Below are 21,524 nucleotides of genomic sequence, written 5' to 3' on the forward strand. Positions count from 1 at the left end.
TGTACTTTATTAACATTGCCAACCCCTTTGCTTTCTTTTTTAACTTTCCGCATTGTTCCGCCATTTTACACTTTAAGTCACCGTTTTATCGCCTGTTTTTCTTGTTTCTTTTCTTCTTCCGTTTTTAAAAAAGTCTGTAGGCTGTAGAGCAGCGTAATAATTATTGAAAATCAATACGAAAAAAAAACTGAAATACCAGCCCTTTTTTTCCCTCATCTGTCCAGCCCCCCCCCCACCCTCCCATCTGCCCTTGCCTGTGGTGTGTCACCTTCATGCTGACTTTTTAGAGCAGTGTTTCCAGTGATCGTTCAGTGTTGTGCGTCTTTCCCGAAGTGTTGCGAACGAACATCATATTGTCGCAGGCTGTGATTTTTATATCTCTTGCGAACAGAATCCACACTGTCCCCGTGTTTTTTAATTGTCTGTCTACTATTTTCCCTGTCTGCTTCCTGTGTATTTTATTATCATCGCCCACCATTTGTTTTTATGTTTTAACTTTCCACAATTTTCCGCCGTTTTACATTTTACGTCACCGTTTTATCGCCTGCTTTTATTGTTTCTTATCTTCTTATGTTTTAAAAATTCTGAAGGCTGACATGTTCCACATCCTGGAGGACCTCCTCACTACGGATCAATTGGAATGAAAGTAAATCTAATCTAATCTAATCTAGTGGCGTACTAAGCTGCTGCCAGCCCGCCCCCTTCGGGGGGAATCGAAAAACCAAGAAAGGAAAAAAAAAAAAAAGATTCCTGAAATATATAACAGCTGTTGATATTCGCCTACAAAAAATGGCCAAATACCTAACCCCGGGGCGACCATCGCGTGTAATAAAGTCGTTCATAGCTCTAAATCGCTAGGGTCAGAGATTTTTTTACATGTCAGTTGCACTCGACAGATAAAAAAATCCTTTTCTTTGTTAAATAAGAACTTCAACTCACGAAACAGAATTTGAGATGTTCATATCATGTTTCAGTACGTGTTTTCCCTGTAACGAGACACCGGACTCGTATCTGGCAGAATAGCTGACGGCAACTCGAAAGTTGGTTTGAAGACAGTTCTTTACTAAACATGGTGCTATTAGAGGAGGTATGCCGTTGCCTTCGAATTGGCTGCCTCAGTTAGTTGTGTGGGCATCTACGGCTGTCAGAGGTGAATGAAGTGTAAAGTGACGAGCACAAATCCTAGGATTCACCAGGGATGTAACACACTCGGGCACTTTAGCAAGGCGCCATCGATTGGGAGTATAGGGTTGCAAATCCTTGCCAGTTTTCGTGATTACGATTTTTTTTCTGTTTCTATGGTACGTCGATTTTCAACTGCGGAAGAAGTTGTTGAAAGTTATGTACCACAACACTGTACTGAAATGAAATATGGACCATCTCTTTGTCTTCTGAATAGAAGCAACATTCTATTCCTGAGTGTAAATCATTTCTGCATCATTATTCCATTTCGCACCATACAGATTTCCCTTGCAAATAATATCTTCAATAAGCCTCTTCCACATTTTTCATAGGCACTTTCTGTCACATCCATGGAATGTGACGTACGAGATGTGATAAATAACTGACTGTGGCCATCGTTCAGTTCGAAGGCTTTTCAATTCACATACCTTCTTACTTATGTAGCAAATTTACCTTTTCTACCACACTGCACAATATTCAGTTTGCCATTTCTTACCGACGCTGATTACACAATTCAAACGTCAGCGATGTCATCAGACGGCGAGAGGTTTAGAGTAGATGAAGCATTCGATCATAGTCTTTCGGAAGTAAAAATCACAGTTTCACCTGCCTCGAGGCTCCTCAGCCCCGGTCATTAATAAAAGGCCAATGATCGTGTATCGTGGTTTAAGAAATGCCCCTATACTTCTAAGAAAATTGACGTTTCGAGAACCGTGAACAACGTGTCAGCGTGTCTTCAAAGACAGAGCTGGACAAGTACAGGGTGGCAGATAAAAGTCGTCCGCGTATGTATAAAGGAAATACAGTGAAATTACACAAACGAGGAGCTGAAATGGAATCACCATTTATTTAGAATGAAAAGTACAGTGATACAGTGAAAAATACATTTATAAAAGATACTGAATGTGACCCCGTGCAGCGCCTATACACACCTGTGCACGTCTAAGCGTATTCATACACTTTCGGCGTCAAGTTGTCTTTCAGTTCCTGTGTTGTGGGTGGATTTGTTTCATAGACCTTGCTCTTCAAGTGTCCCCACAGGAAAAAAATCACATGTTGCTAGATCTCGAGAACGTGGTTGCCATCAATGTTACTGACAGTTCGTTTCTCAGTGAAGACATCATTAACTCTTTCCAGGGTACCTTAGACGTGCGACATGTTGCCGCACCCTTGCTGGAAAAAGTAGTATTGTCTTTCGAATTTAGTGAGTTGAGCACAAAATGTATCAAAAATATTCATATATGCAACCGTGTTGAAGTTAATGTCAAAAAAGATCGGTCCAATGATGCGCGTTCTTGTTAAGGCCACCAAACGCCGATTTTTTCATCGTGGAGTGGTTGCTGACACATAATGTTAGGGTTCTCCGTTGCCCAGTACCTCATGTTCTGTGAATTCACATGACCTGAAAGATGAAAACATGCTTCATCACTTATGATGGAACGGAAAAGGTCTAACAAACCGTCTATCGTGTTATTCAGAAGCCATGTGGAGTAAGCTACACGTTCCTGTCACACTCCCGTAATTGCTGCACAATGGTATGTCTTCAAATTCAGACTCATCAATCTCCGCTGGCAACTCCTCCCATTTACATGCGTTTGTTGAGCCAATTTACGTGTAGAATTCTTTGTACTCTGAATAATTCTTCGGCAAGTGTGTGCAATAACGTCTGGTGTGCGGACTAAAGGATTTCTTTGTCGTTTTATATTTTGCACAGATCCTCACAAGCGTCAGGTTTCATAAGGACTCTGTATTGCTCTCTTTGTTGGTAGTCCTCTATCAGAATACTTGACCCCGAAAATTTCGCGAGTTTCCTTAATCGAACCAGTTTTCACATATGCTTCCACAATTTCAGTTCTTTCTTCTATCGAGAGAGTCATTTTGCGGAACTCAAAGAGAAATGTCTAACTCCTCTGTTGAAATAAAGGGACATCCTGACAGACGAAAGCTGAAAATCAATTATTGCATAAAACTTCCCATTGTTTTAGCTGTTTACTCTACTTCAGAAGCCGAAATATTGCATTCGCATTCAAAGGGGATGCGGGCTACTTTTAACTGCGCCACTCTGTAGAATGTAGTTGCAAGAAGAAGCCACGAATGTAGGACGACATGAACGCTCACATATCATGAAGGAAACGAATATTAAAAATGATGGAAATGGAACTACTGTAGTCACAAAAAGAATTCGATGAACAATATAGCAAGTACTATAACGAAGACGCTCGCCGAGTCTACAATTCAGAGCCTCGTCCCCATGGTGCTCCGCTGACTAACTAGACAACGCAAGTAGAAAAACTCCATGCCACGACCTTCTCTGGTCATGAGTGCTGAAAACTCATACCCACCATTGGGGAGTATCCCTAAAATATCAAACAACTAAATAAACGACAGTAATGATTGCCTGCCAAACGCTGTAAACTATATTCACGAGTGCTCGTGGGAGATTCAGAAATCCTGAAGTAAAGTCTGTCTCTCTGTCTCTCTCTCTCTCTCTTTCTCTTTCTTCTTTTACCAAACGAGGTGGCACTGTGGTAGGACTTTGGACTCGCATTCGGGAGAACCAGTCGTTAAAATCCCCGTCGGTGTATCCAGAAATACTCGTAGGTTTCCCGTGATTGCCCTAAATCGCTTAAGACAGATTCTTCACGGCAGGACTAAAATGAACAGGTCGTCAACGCTCTACACTTAGTTACTAAAGTAAAAGTTGAAAATTATCTGGACGAGGCAGGCGTCAAACTCACGGAAGATAACAATAGATAATTTAAAAAAAAAAGAGGAACAGAAATGGTTGTGTGTCTGAGTTCCCCCATTAGGTTCCAGGGCAAACAAGACTATCGAAAGCCGGCCAGAGTGGCGGAGCGGTTCTAGGCGCTACAGTCTGGAACCGCGCGACCGCTACGATCGATGGTTCGAATCCTGCCTCGGGCATGGATGTGTGTGATGTCCTTAGGTTAGTTAGGTTTAAGTCGTTCTAAGTTCTAAGGGACTGATGACCGTAGTAGTTACGTCCCATAGTGCTCAGAGCCATTTGAACCATTTTGAAGACTATCTAAAAATATTTTTAGAAGAAAATGTTATTTTCTCGCCGTATTTGCCACATACCATTTGTGGATACTGGGTTTATAGGTTGTATTATTAAAGTTAATGCAGCCTTACGCTATTGGTAATTAAGTTGAGAGTAATAAAATTTTTGTTATAAAAACTACTTCTGAACAACATTTTTTAGATAAAAATACGATTTACTTCTTTCTATGTTTCTTCAAGTAAAGAGGCACATTTTCTCCCTTTACTGAGCCTAAATCACTCACAAATCTTCTTTGTGCAAAGAAACCAAACTAGGAGATAACACAAAGAAACAACCGTACTTGAAAAACAAGAGTCTCCCTATGTGCCATGTTTTATTTTTGGAAGAAATGTGAAAATTGTAAGTTTAGATAAAACTTCCCTACACCACCATTAGAAACCAGTCATTAAATCGAGAAGACGAAACCTAAAATTTTACGAAAGAGAAAAGTTTGCCAAGTGATAAGTATGTGTTCTACAGCTGATCAAACAACAACTGGATACTGAAATATTGGCGGTCTAACTGGAACGAGAAATGAGCGACTACCAGAATTAGATCGAGACCGGCCACTCAAGACCGAGGCGGGAACGAGGAACGGAGGGACTAGATCCAGGAACTAGAATGACCGCAGTGAACAGTGAACTACCGTCCAGGAAGCGACACCGACAGCGAATGAAGTGATTCGTAATGGCCTCGGTAGAAACTCCTACTATGGTCGGGATGACGGAGCGTGGAGTGCAGCGGAACAAGCCGATCTGAGCGCTGGGGGCTAATGATACAGCTTTAGCAAGACCAGAATTTATTACGTTAAAATAGTCAATCCACACTACTGGCCATTAAAATTCCTACACCACGAAGAAGACGTGCTACAGGCGCGACAATGACCCGACAGGAAGAAGACGCTGTGATATGCAAATGATTAGCTTTTCAGAGCATTCACACAAGGTTGGCGCCGGTGGCGACACCTACAACGTGCTCACATGAGGAAAGTTTCCAACCAGTATCTCATACACAAACAGCTGTTGACCGGCGTTGCCCGGTGAACCGTGGTTGTGATGCCTCGTGTAAGGAGGAGAAATGCGTACCATCACGTTTCCGACTTTGATAAAGGTCGGATTGTAGCCTATCGCGATTGCGGTTTATCGTATCACGACATTGCTGCTCGCGTTTGTCGAGGTTCAATGACTGTTAGCAGAATATGGAATCGGTGGGTTCAGGAGGGTAATACGGAACGCCGTGCTGGATCCCAACGGCCTCGTATCACTACCAGTCGAGATGACAGGCATCTTATCCGCATGGCTGTAACGGACCGAGCAGCCACGTCTCGATCCCTGAGTCAACAGATGGGGACGTTTGCAAGACAACAACCATCTGCACGAACACTTCGACGACGTTTGCAGCAGCATGGCCTGTCAGCTCGGAGACCATGGCTGCGGTTACCCTTGACGCTGCATCAGTGACGAACCTGGGTGCACGAATGGCAAAACGTCATTTTTTCGGATGAATCCAGGTTCTGTTTACAGCATCATGATGATCGCATCCGTGTTTGGCGACATCGCGGTGAACGCACATTGGAAGCGTGTATTCGTCATCGCCATACTAGCGTTATCACCCGGCGTGATGGTATGGGGTGCCATTGGTTACACGTCTCGGTCATCTCTTGTTCGCATTGATGGCACTTTGAACAGTGAACGTTACATTTCAGATGTGTTACGACCCGTGGCTCTAACCTTCATTCGATCCCAGCGAAACCCTAAATTTCAGCAGGATAATGCACGACCGCATGTTGCAGGTCCTGTACGTGCCCTTCTGGGTACAGAAAATGTTCGACTGCTGCCCTGGCCAGCACATTCTCCATACCCCTCACCAATTGAAAATGTCTGGTCAATGGTGGCCGAGCAACTGGCTCATCACAATACGCCATTCACTACTCTTGAATGACTGTGGTATCGTGTTGAAGCTGCTTGGGCAGCTATATCTGTACACGCCATCCAAGCTCTGTTTGACTAAATGCCCAGGCGTATCAAGGCCGTTATTACGGCCAGAGGTGGTTGATCTGGGGACTGATTTCTCAGGATCTATGCATCCAAATTGCGTGAGAATGTAATCACATGTCAGTTCTAGTATAATAGATTTGCCCAATGAATACCCGTTTATCATCTGCGTCTCTTCTTGGTGTAGCAGTTTTAATGGCCATTAGTGTAGATTTCAGAAGACTTGCATACCAGTGCGCGAAACCTATAGATCAAGTGAGGAAGACTAAACATTAGAAACTAGAAATGAACTCCTCTTCCCCCAATATATCGCGATTCCCGAAGACGGGGGTACATTTCAAATGTGATCTTAACAGTAACTGCCACTGAGGTGGCTGCCGACGAGTCTGGGTGCTCCGAACTGCGGAGGACGCTGTTGCTGAGTTGAGCCGATGTGATGGGATTGCGAATCGGGGATCACACCATCCTCCTGATAACTCTTTGCGGATGCGTAAGTTCACAGTGAAATTTCGAATACTACGCAGAAGGCTGAAGTCAATAAAAACACGTACAAATGCAGAGTCCAGAGTAGCCTCACCAAACAGAAGTTCGAATCAGAATACCCATAAGGATCCCAAAACGACTACGAATGCCTCTTTTCATTTTGTGGTAGCCTTCCTTCGGACCTTGGAAATGCACCCTGCACAATCTTTTGCAGCCAATCTCAGAAAAGGCCTAAGTGCTCTTCTAATCAGGGATGGAAGTCCGTTCCCCAGCCACCACCACAAAGTTGAAATACACTCCTGGAAATTGAAATAAGAACACCGTGAATTCATTGTCCCAGGAAGGGGAAACTTTATTGACACATTCCTGGGGTCAGATACATCACATGATCACACTGACAGAACCACAGGCACATAGACACAGGCAACAGACCATGCACAATGTCGGCACTAGTACAGTGTATATCCACCTTTCGCAGCAATGCAGGCTGCTATTCTCCCATGGAGACGATCGTAGAGATGCTGGATGTAGTCCTGTGGAACGGCTTGCCATGCCATTTCCACCTGGCGCCTCAGTTGGACCAGCGTTCGTGCTGGACGTGCAGACCGCGTGAGACGACGCTTCATCCAGTCCCAAACATGCTCAATGGGGGACAGATCCGGAGATCTTGCTGGCCAGGGTAGTTGACTTACACCTTCTAGAGCACGTTGGGTGGCACGGGATACATGCGGACGTGCATTGTCCTGTTGGAACAGCAAGTTCCCTTGCCGGTGTAGGAATGGTAGAACGATGGGTTCGATGACGGTTTGGATGTACCGTGCACTATTCAGTGTCCCCTCGACGATCACCAGTGGTGTACGGCCAGTGTAGGAGATCGCTCCCCACACCATGATGCCGGGTGTTGGCCCTGTGTGCCTCGGTCGTATGCAGTCCTGATTGTGGCGCTCACCTGCACGGCGCCAAACACGCATACGACCATCATTGGCACCAAGGCAGAAGCGAATCTCATCGCTGAAGACGACACGTCTCCATTTGTCCCTCCATTCACGCCTGTCGCGACACCACTGGAGGCGGGCTGCACGATGTTGGGGCGTGAGCGGAAGACGGCCTAACGGTGTGCGGGACCGTAGCCCAGCTTCATGGAGACGGTTGCGAATGGTCCTCGCCGATACCCCAGGAGCAACAGTGTCCCTAATTTGCTGGGAAGTGGCGGTGCGGTCCCCTACGGCACTGCGTAGGATCCTACGGTCTTGGCGTGCATCCGTGCGTCGCTGCGGTCCGGTCCCAGGTCGACGGGCACGTGCACCTTCCGCCGACCACTGGCGACAACATCGATGTACTGTGGAGACCTCACGCCCCACGTGTTGAGCAATTCGGCGGTACGTCCACCCGGCCTCCCGCATGCCCACTATACGCCCTCGCCCAAAGTCCGTCAACTGCACATACGGTTCACGTCCACGCTGTCGCGGCATGCTACCAGTGTTAAAGACTGCGATGGAGCTCCGTATGCCACGGCAAACTGGCTGACACTGACGGCGGCGGTGCACAAATGCTGCGCAGCTAGCGCCATTCGACGGCCAACACCGCGGTTCCTGGTGTGTCCGCTGTGCCGTGCGTGTGATCATTGCTTGTACAGCCCTCTCGCAGTGTCCGGAGCAAGTATAGTGGGTCTGACACACCGGTGTCAATGTGTTCTTTTTTCCATTTCCAGGAGTGTATATCCGCGAATGACATACGTGTATATGGAAAGGAGAGGAGAGTCCCCACGTCCAGACTTTTTTGTCGGAAATTCTGGAAATTTTGTTAAGCTTCTCAGACCGTTCCCACAGGAAGGCCAAAGTTTGGAAATTTGCAGACACACGAGTGACTATATATTTTGTATGAGTAAACGTACCTGGAGACCACACACACAGCATAACGTAAATTGGACATCTGAGGATTCCACTCGAAGTTTATTAACAAGGCAGAGTTCTCACCCCCTGCGCCAGTGGTATCCGGTTCTGGTATTGAGGACATCTGTCTTCCATTCCGCCATTCATTGTTCACGGAAGCTTAACCAGGAGGATAATCCCTACAAAGGCTCGTCACTGCCCATGCGGCCTACTAGCTTGAGACCCTGCACTCTAAATTCCCGACAGCTCTTCCAGAACGTGCGAAAGTTCCTCCTGTTTTCGTCCCAGCGAAAAGGGGTTCCCCTGGTCAAGACCAGACGCATTTAATGGAAAATACTACCACGAGAATGAAATTTAGAGAGGTGGGTTACCTACATTGCTGCACGCTAGTCTCTAGGCACTCTTGTAAACAACACGCAATATAGATGGAAAGCTGACAAATAAAATTGAATCGGAAAGTAGATGGAGCAAGAGTCTCTTCTGCAAATTCAGTATACAAATACAATAAAACGTGATGAGAAAGGCCTGAAACAGATCGTCGCCTCACACATATTATAAATATAAACAATGTAATTACAGTAAAACCTGTTTTACACTCCCAGAGTTTATGTTTTCCCACCATTTATGATATTTTCTGTTGGTCCCATCGTAAGCCCTATTCTCTCAATTAACTGTTTTCCTGCCTTAACGACGAGAAAACAGTTCATTTAATATGGATAAGATTTCTCACATTTTGCGCTTTTGAATCTCTACCGAAAAAAGTAACACAGATCTTCGAATCGACCGGCCGGTGTGGCCGTGGGGTTCTAGGCGCTTCAGTCTGGAACCGCGTGACCGCTACGGTCGCAGGCTCTAATCCTGCCTCGGGAATGGATGTGTGTGATGTCCTTAGGTTAGTTAAGTTTTAGTAGTTCTAAGTTCTAGGGGACTGATGACCACAGATATTAAGTCCCATAGTGCTCAGAGCCATTTGAACCATTTTACTTCGAATCGTTTTATGTAAAAACTACGTAGTGTTTCCGCTCATGCACATCCTGTAGGATATGAATAACATAAAAGTGTACAGTTTGTTTCAGAATCTACATCGTTTGGGATTCTATGGGAAAAGTAGGTGGCATTTTCAAAATGTTTCCTGAATGTTTCGTCATCCGAGTGTACTCTTAACTGCAATAAATCATCTAAACAGAATTTGAATTTGTTTTATCTCTCGATGGCAAGTCACGTACCGTAATGCATAAAACAAACGCAGGAAACAACTGATTTCAATTTAGCGCCATCAGTTTATACTAATTTTGCTCGATTCTCTTTGACGAGATATTCTACACTCTTAGTTTCCTTTGTCATAACATTAACTGTACCTTTATGCCATTCGGAATTCATATGCATTTTTGAAGGCTGGTGAAACTCTTTGATACTAATAAATGGACGGCTTATGAGTGCGGCGTGATGACTGCCATGCATTATAGGTGACCAGAAAATCACAAAGAACTTACAAAGTCATCTACATAATTTTTGTTAGGTTAACATAAATTCAATGAAATCTTATGCTTTAGGGAATCGTAAATATCCTTTCCTTTTCAACACAGTTTCCGACATCGGAAATTGCTATCACTTGCGCCTTGTCTCGCAGTTACGCAGGGTCGGCCATGGTTAACTGGATTTGGCATGTTAATTTTAAGGGGTGGCCAGATGCCCTTCCTGCCACCACCCCGTACCCCCCAGGACGGAATTAATATACCCCAGCTGTCTGCGTCGAGTTTAGATCGTGAAATAGTGTGAATGTGTTTCAAATGTCTGTGAGTCGTGTAACTGAGGCGGGACTAGGGGACCAGCCCGGTATTCACCTTGTAGGATGTGCAAAACCGCCTAAAAACCACATCCAGGCTGGCCGGCAAACCGGCCGTCGTCGTTAATCCACCGGGCGGATTCGATCCGGGGCCGGCGCACCTACCCGAGTCCAGGAAGCAGCGCGTTAGCGCTCTCGGCTATCCTGGCGGGATTATTAAAAAATCGGAGCATAAAGACAAAATTGTTTAATGATTGCCTACTGGAGGGTAGATTTCCGGCCATCTGGAAGTCGGCTAGCATCATAATTATTAAAAAAATCGGAGGATAAAGATCCGATGGGTGCCAAGACGTACAGGCCAATCTGCCTACTAAATATCTTAGGGAAATTGCGGGAGAGAGTACTGTGTGATAGACTTCAGACTCACCGGCAGCTGAGGGGCCTATCATCCCATCAGTTTGGCTTTCGCCCAAAGAAATCTATTGAAGATGCAATTAACAGAGCAATCGATATTACCAAGAATACGGACTACAGTTATGTTCTGGCAGTGCTCATAGACATTTCAGGCGTCTTTGACAATCTCTGGTGGCCTGCCCTGTTCGCAAGATTGCGGGACCTGCAAATTCCAACTACATTGTAAGCAAACTTGCTTGATTACTGCAGACATAGGATGGTAGAATGGAGGGCAGGGAATCAGACGGCTGTCAAAAGGACATCCAACGGCTGCCCTCAAGGCTCCATCTGTGGTCCTATTTTTTGGGACATTGTAATCGAACCACTGCGGGAAATGATAGATGAGGATAGGAGGGCCTCAGGGGTTGTTGCTTATGCTGACGACCTAATGGTGTTAGTGTCAGCAAACTCTCGGAAACAACTAGAGATTATGACTACTGACTTGCTTCGCGACATTACTGACTGGTGTAAGAAAAAGAAACTGACTGTGGTTGCGAATAAGACTGTGTACGAGGTGCGGCTAGAAAAAAACCGGACTGATGCTGGAAAAAACATTTATTTACAATTATTTACAATTTCATGTTATCTCCTTCAATGTACTCTCCTCCTCGGTCTCTACACCGCTCCATACGATTTTTCCACTGTTCATAGCAATGCTGCAGATCATTTTCGGTAAGTCCATACATTACTTCCGTCGCTTTTTCTTTTACTGCTTCAACAGTCTCAAATCTAGTTCCTTTCAAAGCTGACTTGACTTTAGGGAAAAGAAAAAAGTCACAGGGGGCCAAATCAGGTGAGTAGGGTGGATGATCTAAGATGGGAATGTTGTGTTTTGCCAAAAACGTCTTCACTGACAACGCACTGTGAGCTGGGGCATTGTCTTGGTGAAGTATCCATGACTTTTTTCTCCACAAATCGTTCCGTTTTCTCCGTACTCGCTCACGTAGGGTAGCCAGTACGCTAATGTAGTAATGCTGATTCACTGTTTGTCCCTCTGGTACCCAATCAATGTGCACAATCCCTTTGATGTCAAAAAAAACAATCATCATTGCCTTGAATTTCGATTTTGACATTCGTGCTTTTTTTGTCGTGGAGAACCAGGAGTTTTCCAATGCATCAATTGGCGTTTAGTTTCGGGATCGTAAGTAAAAAACCACGATTCATCGCAAGTAATAACATTTTGTAAGAAGGTGGGATCACTTTCAATGTTTTCCAGGATGTCAGAACAAATCATTCTTCGGCGTTCCTTCTGTTCAATTGTGAGACACTTTGGAACCATTTTTGAACATACTTTGTTCATGTTGAAACTTTCATGAAGAATCTGCCTAACACTTTCCTTGTCAACTCCTGTTAACTCAGACACTGCTCTGATTGTTAAACGGCGATCTTGACGAACAAGTTTACCGATTTTTTCAATGTTTGCATCAGTTTTTGCTGACATTGGTCTGCCAGTGCGAGTGTCATCACTGGTGTCTTCGCGGCCATCTTTAAATCGTTTAAACCACTCAAACACTTGTGTTCGCGATAAACAATCATCGCCGAACACTTGTTGTAACATTACAAACGTTTCACTTGCAGATTTTCCTCGTTTGAAACAAAATTTGATGTTAACACGCTGTTCTTTCTGTACACTCAACATTTTCCGACGCACAGACAAAATGTCAACTACTTAAAACAGACGCCACGGGCAGACTGAGTGCAGGAGGCAGATGAAACTCGAGCAGTAGGCGGAGCGAGAGTCACGTGACAGGCCACGCGACTTTCAGCCTTATTGCATTCGTTTTATTGTTTCACCAGTACTAGTCCGGTTTTTTTCTAGCCACACCTCGTATATGCTCCTAAAGGGTCAGCTGCTACGTAACCCAATAATTAAACTTAATGACGTGTCCCTCAAACGACAAGAGGTAGCGCGGTATTTAGGGCTTTACTAGGATGAGAAGCAGTCTTTTATAACACATGCAAGAATAATGACGGAAAAAAGATTGAGTATTATGCATAAAGAGGCGAGACTGAACAGTGCCTCCTTCAGGTTGCCACTGAACTTCATGAGAGCGTATCACACTGCGCTATTTGAATCTATTACATGCTTTGCAGCTAGTGTCTGGGAACATCGGCTGCACCTAGGTACCCACGTAAACATTGTTGGGCGTAGCCAACGGAGTGTTCTGCTCCGATTGTCTGGGGCGTTCAATACCACTTCCATCAGAGCCTTGTGTGTTGTACTAGGTGTATGCCCAATTGATCTTACCATCATGCAACGTGCGGCAGCCTACTGGTTGAGGAGAGGGGAGGAAGGGAAGGTGAGAGATATTACAGGGCAAAATCTAAGGAACATGAAAGATTTAAGAGACTGGAAGCTACAGACATGACAGTCTGAATGGGAAGCGACAGAGAAAGGACGACGAGTGTACAACCTTTTTCCCGATGTACGTGAGAGATTAAGATTGCGACACTGTGATCCTACGGGCGGTATGGTCCATTTCCTGACGGGTCATGGACCATATCCTGCGCATTTACAACGAGTGGGATTGAGAGAGTCAGATGTATGTGCAAGTCGTCAAGTCGGTACTCTGGATCACGTCGTCCTGCACTGTCACAGGCTTTCAAGGACACGAGAACCAACTGTTAGCGAGGATTTATATAATGTAATAAGACAGCAGGATGAGTGGGCGAGGCTGAATAATTTAAGCAACGACATTTCAAATGTACTCCACGAACAGTTCAGGGAGGGTCGGCCTTATGCACAGGTCAGACTGGTTGCACAGGTTAGGCAGTATCAATGGAGTGACATTGACAGAGACTCAAATTGAGACTCAGGCTCAGATTCAGTTGTGGACGATAGGAACTCAGGACATGAAGGTTCTGGCATCCTAAGAGCGACTGGCTCGAAGTCAATTCCGAGCCCTCGCACTTGGGTGTGCATGCAAACAAGTAGATGTGTATTAAAATGATTCATATGGTTGTATAACCACTATGATTTCCTTAGAACTGTTCCTGTTTTGGTAACTAATGTTAATGTGTACTGTATTGGTAACTATGTGTAATGTTTTGGTAACTAATGTCAATGTACTCCTTAGATTAAGAATTAGTATACATTGCTCATGAACACGGTAGTATACATTATTCTTGTTTTCTTGTATGATTAAACAAGTTATACCTAGACTATTAGATTCTCTGAAGTGTATTACTAATGCTTGTTGTGCTTCTTGTTTGCAGTAGTGTAACGATCATATATAGAGGTTCAAATGTACAAAAGCCACGTCCACTATGACAGGCTCGAAGATTTGCCGAGCCCTCATGTGGGTGTGGCTCACTGTGGAATCAGAGCTTTCAGTTTTTAGTCATTCTTGTTTTGCCCTATATGCTAAGGAAGTAGATCTTAAGTATACAAATGATCTTATGTAAATTTTATTCTTCTTTGATTATATATATTTCCTAAATTTCAAACATTTTAAATTCTTTTTAGAGTTTCCTTGTGTTGTGGCGTAACAAGCTTGCTACGCCACACTAGGAAGGGAGCCGAAAGAAAGGCACGCGTACACACACGCCGACTGGCGTCAAGTCTGGAACAGGATAACTATTGAATGGTAGCAAGAAAAGTACGTAGCTGCTTTATACTTAACTTTTATTCTTTGATGAATACAGCGTTCTTCTTGAGACATTTATACGATAACTCTCAAACTAGGTAAGGCTAATGGCGCCTTGCTAGGTCGTAGCCATGGACTTAGCAGAAGGCTATTCTAACTGTCTCTCGGCAAATGAGAGGAAGGCTTCGTCCGTATTGTCGCTAGCAATGTCGTCGTACAACTGGGGCGAGTGCTCTATCGTATATCGAGACCTGCCTTGTGGTGGCGCTAGGTCTGCGATCACACAGTGGCGACACGCGGGTCCGACATGTACTAAATGGACCGCGGCCGATTTAAGCTACCACCTAGCAAGTGTGGTGTCTGGCGGTGACACCACACTTTGTATTAACAATATACACAAAAAAGGAATAATAAACAGAGGAAGGTTAGTGGCACACCGTGCAATAAATCTGATCCGCCTCCATGTGGCTAGGGACAGGCAACGGTGTGAGAACTTTCATGACCATCTAAAATTCTCACACTGGCTAAGCGACCATGAGTGCCACTAACGCTACATATTGTAGTAGCAGTACAACCCACCATAGCTACTAGACGATGGGTTTCTCTGTAAGTTAAATGAAAAAAAAAAAAAAAATCCTGGCGGGTAACCAGGAGACTTCTATCCCACAGGATACTACTACCCTTTACCTCAAAATACTTGAAGCCAGCAGATGTACTGACTAGGTCTGTATTTTCTCCTTCAGTACAGTTACTGCGATTTTTAATAGAGATATTTAAGTTTGACTCAACCGTTGTTTGACATTTCATCGCAGGTAGTATACTTTTCCGAGTCTGTAACTTTCATTTTCGGTTTTCATTCATTCACGAAGAACAAAAACCTTTCGAATACCCGTCATTTCTTTTCACTCTATGACCTAATACAGGGTGGGGCAAATAAAAGTGATTCGGACGGTTAGATACGATTGGACGTGAATGTGCGCCCATACCTCTGTGACGCGCACACCACATGTACGCCCACCAAGTGAACCACTGGTTCAGAGCGTAGTGCGAGCTGTGTCAGTTTGAGTGGAGCAGCGCAAAGGAGACAATGGCACTCACAGTTAAGCATCGGGTGTTCGTTGTGGAAAGTTACGTGACAACAAAGTCGTGGAAACGGCGTGGTCAGCTGTTTGCTGAGAAGTTTAATGGTGTCAAACTGCTAACAAAAAGTGCCATGCAACACTTAGTTCGAAAATGGCGTCTGACAGGATCTGTTTTGAACAAGTAAAAAAACAATCCTAAATGTGCCCGCACTCCAGAAAATGTGGCTGCAGTTCACCAGAAAATGCTGCAGAATCTCAACAGATCTACCCTTCGCATATCACGTCGATCATGCGGACTAATACTCCACTTGGACCTGCACATGCATCCCTACCTAGAGACTGTTGTTCATGCATTAAAACCAGCAGATGCTCCTCAGCGACGCCAGTTTTGTGAATGGCTGTTCACTGAGATCACAATGAATGGCTTGGACATGGATCTGTTCTTTACGTTTGATGAAGTCTGGTTTCACCTGAGTAGCAATGTCAGCTCACAGAAGCACAGATTCTTGGCAGCGGAGAATCCGCATAACTTCCACGAAACACCACAGCATGATCAGAAGGTTGGGGTTTGGTGTGCAGTGTCTGCACCCCTCATTTTGGTTCCACCTTCTTTCATCAGACGCTGACTTGGGCGCGTTACGTTGCCAACATTTTGAAGCCATTTGTGGCGGCATTAACGAATGAGGAAAATACCTACAGTTACTTCCAACAGGATGGAGTAATTATCCATACATTTGGCCGAACCTTGGAACACATTTACACGATCATCGCTCCTGACATAGTTGTTAGCAGAGATCAGTCTTATCTCGGCCCTAGCTGGCCACCCAGGTCTGCTGATCTCTCAGTGTACGGCGGGGACCTCTGAAGTCTAAGGTGTATCGCAAAAACCGCCACAGTTTTCAAAAACTGCAGCAGAACATTTCGGATGAGATTGCAGCAATTCCAGCAGTCCAACTTCGATCTGCCTTTAGCAACTTGCTGACCAGGGCCCAGAAGTGCCAAGAAATGAATAGTGGTCACTGTCAACAACTGCTATAGTCAGGTTAGTACCGTATTTCTTTTCCTCTGCTGGTTTTCTTTGTACCCTGGAACTCTTGTTTCTGGGTCACCTTTATTTGTCCCACCTTGTATTTCATGCCTCAGAATGCAATAGTTGAATTTCGTTTCAGCGCATTATAGAGAGTTTAATGCTCAAAAGTGATGCCTGTTTGCAATAGTGTTTATGGAATTATTAAATGAAGGCTCTTATATAACAGTTTTTCAGTGTGTGCCACCCACTGTTAGGTCGCAAGGTTGACAATAGTTTCAACGGCGATGACATCCTACTTCCACCGGTATATACCAATCAGCGGCCACACAGCACAAATGAACGCCCTTCAACAAATGAAAAGAAACAAACACAATATGCTACTTTAAATTAGAGCCTGACAGTTGATAACCATTATTTGAATTTTGAAGGAGTAAGCTTTTGTTTAGTGTGCAACTGCTTTGGTACATCAAATTCCATTTGAGATTTATGAAGACGTGTGCGCTTGGTGACGTGGAAACTGGGAGGCTGTCCTAGGAAGGCAACTTTTCCTAGACCCAACTGAATGGCTCCGAGCACTATGGGACTTAACAAAAATGGTTCAAATGGCTGTGAGCACTATGGGACTTAACATCTGTGGTCATCAGTCCCCTAGAAACCTAACTAACCTAAGGACATCACACACATCCATGCCCGAGGCAGGAGTCGAACCTGCGACCGTAGCAGTCATGCGGCTGGGACTTAACATCTCGGGTCATCAGTCCCCTACAACTTAGAACTACTTAAACCTAACTAACCTAAGGACATCACACACATCCAAGCCCAAGGCAGGATTTGAACCTGCGACCGTAGCGGTCGCACGGTTCCAGAATGAAGCGCCTGGAACCGCTCGGCGGCTCCTAGACCCAACTCTCATCATGAATATCGGACCAAGTAAACATGTCACTCAGTTGACTGGCACCTCCATTTCATTTTAATATTGCTTATTATTAATGCCCAGAGTTGGTTAATATGTAAACTTTCTTTCGTATGAACTACACATTGTTCACAAATACTAAAACCCCGAATATTCTGGCTATAGAAAAGTAAATTTAGTATTCAGGTTTTGGTGATATGGGTACTGTACTGTATTTAATTTTTCAAGAATGATGTCGTTTTTAAAATTTACTTCGCTTTTTATATGTTTGTACTTAACATCCATCTATGACAAATGGTTCAAATGGCTCTGAGCACTATGGGACTTAACTGCTCAGGTCATCAGTCCCCTAGAACTTAGAACTACTTAAACCGAACTAACCTAAGGACATCACACAAATCCATGCCCGAGGTAGGATTCGAACCTGCGATTGTAGCGGTCGCGCGGTTCCAGACTTTAGCGTCTAGAACCGCTCGGCCATCTATGACACAACAATTCATTCTTTTAATGTTGGGAAGAGCAAACAATGCACTCGACACTACGAAAAACGCAAGAATGTTGAAGGAGAACGTACTCGTACACGTGGAAAATAAATTAATGGTTCATCTGCGTATTGTCACTATTGTGTCACTTACTGTTCTTAACTTGTACCAGATATCAGCGTTTCCAGACAATTTTCAAAATTTCCCCGTGACACACAAAAAAGTTCACTAAAATGATGCCATTTCGGCAACTTTTCCCTAATATCTTAAACCTACCGATTCCTTTTAACAATTATTGTTACCAGAGTTGGCAGCTTGAAGAGATGGTCAGGACCATACAATTGTCGTACAGAACAAAAAAGGAAACCACGTAAACTAAAATTTTTAATTTGGAAATTAAAAATAAAATTCTGGTCAGAAAAAGAACTGCTCCAGAAGCGCCAAATTTGCTTTCGTCATGCTTTTTGTATTGTTCCATTAATTTAACGTTAGCGCACCAACTATATCTGACTTCGCAACTCGACACCTGTCGACTACGCTACTGTGAACACACAAAATCTCCGTGCATGTGTTTTTTACTTGTACCTCCTGAAGAGCGTGCTGAAATCTCTTAAGGCTTTCTGGATAATACACACGTCATTAACTTTCTACACCTTTATTCTTCATGTCTACATATTTGCAATCGTCTGCCACAAGAGGGCTTCGAATTGTAGCGTGTAACATGCAAGTGTGTAACTTAAATATGTCGGTGCGTGGGAGGCAGACTGTCAGAAAAGAGAAAGCACGGATTCGAAGAGTTCGTCCATACATGGATCACCATCTCCTTCAGTATTAAACACAATCGCTGCGGCGTCTGCAACAATCCGACGCCTCGGGTTCGTTGTTATCGATCATTTTCCATACAGTTCCGACTTGGCCGCATACGACAGTCATCAGTTTTCAAAACTTAACCAACATCTTCGAAGACTTCGCTTTGATAGTGATGAAGCAGTACAAGCAGAAGTGAGGCTGTGGCTCCGCCACAAATTCAAACATTCTACAGTGACGGTAGCAAAAAATTGTTCTCTCGTTGGGTGGGAGAAATGTGTTCCGTCACCAGGAAGACTATGTTGAGAAATAAATATATAGACATGAAGAATAAAGATGTAGAAGGTTAATAAATTTATATTATTTAGAAAGTTTTAAGAGTTTCCACATAAAAAGTTCGGAGGCATTACTTTTCAGTACGCCCTCATAATTATAGCAAATCATACCAATACCGACACGTTTTCTAGAGATCCTCATAGGACATACGCTATAATATAAAACCCACGAAATATGAGCTTCCACTACAAAGATAAAGTCCAATATGGCGTCTCCTCAGAATTCGACACGACCGTGAAAGTCTGTAAACATCCCAAACCATCGAAACTGGTCATGTACACGTCACAGTGACATCACGGACAGGTATCACTGCCGTGGGCCTAGCGTCTCCCACAAAATGAAAGGTGTGTCGACTGATATGAAGAGAGAGTGACGTCTAGTCAATATCAAGATATCTAATACGTGTTGCTTGAACTAAAATATCAGACATGGCATTAGCAGTAAGGCTAAGCAGACAAAATACTCCTCTAATTTCCCTGGTACCGAAATTTTCTCCCCCAAAAATTTCCACAAGGTTTTCTTTTCCCCAAGACGTCTCCCAAAAAATATTTATCCCCAAAATTGCGAAAAAGAGAAACAATCTCGAGTTGCTGCTAGGTATGGATACTGAAACTAAAATGTCGATATTTTTGTTCCAATATTGTATCAATGTAATGTCAGTTTGTGAAATATCGATATGGGTGTGGAGTTTTTTTTTGATTCGTTTTTGTAACTAAAGGAAACTATCAAACGGCGCACTTCAGTTGTTTCAGCAATTGTTAAGAGATCTAGCTGCAGGCACGAGTTATCTGACAACAGATGTTTCCTCACATTCGACAACCTGTGCATGTTGACTGACATATGCTGCTATAGCTCTATGATGGTTGTACAAAGACTCCTATATATATTTTAAGTAGAAGATAGCCACTTTTAGTTATTAATCCTTTTTGTAATTCCAGTTACAACGTTCTAGAAAGTTTTTTTTATTGCTGTAGTTCATTTAATAATTCACTTTATCGTTTTATATTAGTTTTATGTCATTTTCTCGATATTTTCATCCCACCTTACTGATAATCAGCCAGGTCAAAAAATCCCGGCCCTACTGTTTTATAATCGTAAACTAAATGAATTCTCACTATGGGCAGCTGCCCTTAATACCCCTCCTTCGTGGGCTAAAGCTGTGCAGAACGTAGTTGCAATATGGTGATAGCTGTTTCAGTGAATGGATTCATCACTTTAAAAGAATGTGCGTATATGTCTGTGAAAAATTTTTCGTTCACGAAAGGGGGCCAGTGGGTGCAGCTGCCCTAGTGAGAATTCACTGCAAGGCCAGGACTTTTTGACCTTGGAAGTTGTCACTAACATGGCCTAGAAATATCGATAAAATGTGGTAGAACTGATATAAGACGTAGATAAAGTGAGTTATTAGATGAACTAGACTACGGTAGTAAAAAGCTATACAGTACATTGTAACTGAAATAATAAAAGAGATTATTAATTAAGAATAGCCATTTCTTCTGTAATAAATCTCATGAATACACACTAAAATTGTTGTATAACCATGTTAGAGCTCTTGCAACGTCTGACAGTCAATATGCACAGCTTCTCAAATGGATACATCATTTTAACAGAAGATATGTATATTTTTGCGATAAACAGCATTAGGGTAGGTCATCCTTTTCGAAAACAAACATTCAAATAGTTTCTTATGCGCGATGTTTTGATTCCTGTGGTAACTTATATCTCTTCGGTGTCTTATTAGAACCTCATCTCATTGTTTTCTTATGAATGCAGTTGTTAAATATTGGCAGAAATCCATGTAACAATACATCAAAGTTCGAAATGTCAGCTTATACACATCACTCGAGTCCGCTTCCCGTACAAACAGGCGATCTTATGAAAGCCAGAGTAATAAGTGAAAACAATGTGAAGACGGTCTACTACAATGATGCAGCTCTATGTTCAGATGAACACAGATTGTTGAAGATCGATGCTCTGTTTATAAAGGTGAGTTTCCTGACTGATCTATTTTTGTAGAAACTAAAAGTGCTCACGATTTGCAATGGATATTGCCTATAAACTTGAAAGTGACTCGGTTGACATAGCTTGAGTACTTCCTGTAGAGGTGTGTACCCACTGAAACGTCCCTTGAAATTGGGAGCATCATATGTTATAAAACTAAAAATCTATTTTGTAAGTTGTTGTTGTTGTGACCTTCAGTCCGAAGAGTAGTTTGATGCAGCTCTCCATGCTACTCTATCCTGTGCAAGCCTCTTCATCTACTGCAACCTACATACAGTACTTTTGAACCTGCTTACTGTATTGATTTCTTGATCTCCCTCTAGTGTTTTTACGCTCCACACTTCCCCCCAGTACTAAATTGATGAACCATTGATGTCTCAGAACTTTTCTTTGGTGATCCATTGATGTCTCGGAACTTTTCGTAACAATCGATTC

General features: G+C 43.5%; 1 long non-coding RNA gene across 1 annotated transcript in view; it reads right to left on the reverse strand.

Moving 5' to 3' along the window:
* Positions 1 to 2,010: 2,010 nt before the first annotated feature.
* LOC126470922 (uncharacterized) overlaps positions 2,011 to 21,524 on the reverse strand; it is a 94,589-nt gene continuing 75,075 nt past the window's right edge. The window contains exon 3 of the long non-coding RNA XR_007586279.1: positions 2,011 to 2,584. This is a non-coding gene — a long non-coding RNA (uncharacterized LOC126470922). The remainder of the gene's footprint in view (positions 2,585 to 21,524) is intronic.

This window comes from Schistocerca serialis, chromosome 3 (genome assembly GCF_023864345.2).
Source record: "Schistocerca serialis cubense isolate TAMUIC-IGC-003099 chromosome 3, iqSchSeri2.2, whole genome shotgun sequence".
Classification (NCBI taxonomy): Eukaryota; Metazoa; Arthropoda; class Insecta; order Orthoptera; family Acrididae; genus Schistocerca; species Schistocerca serialis.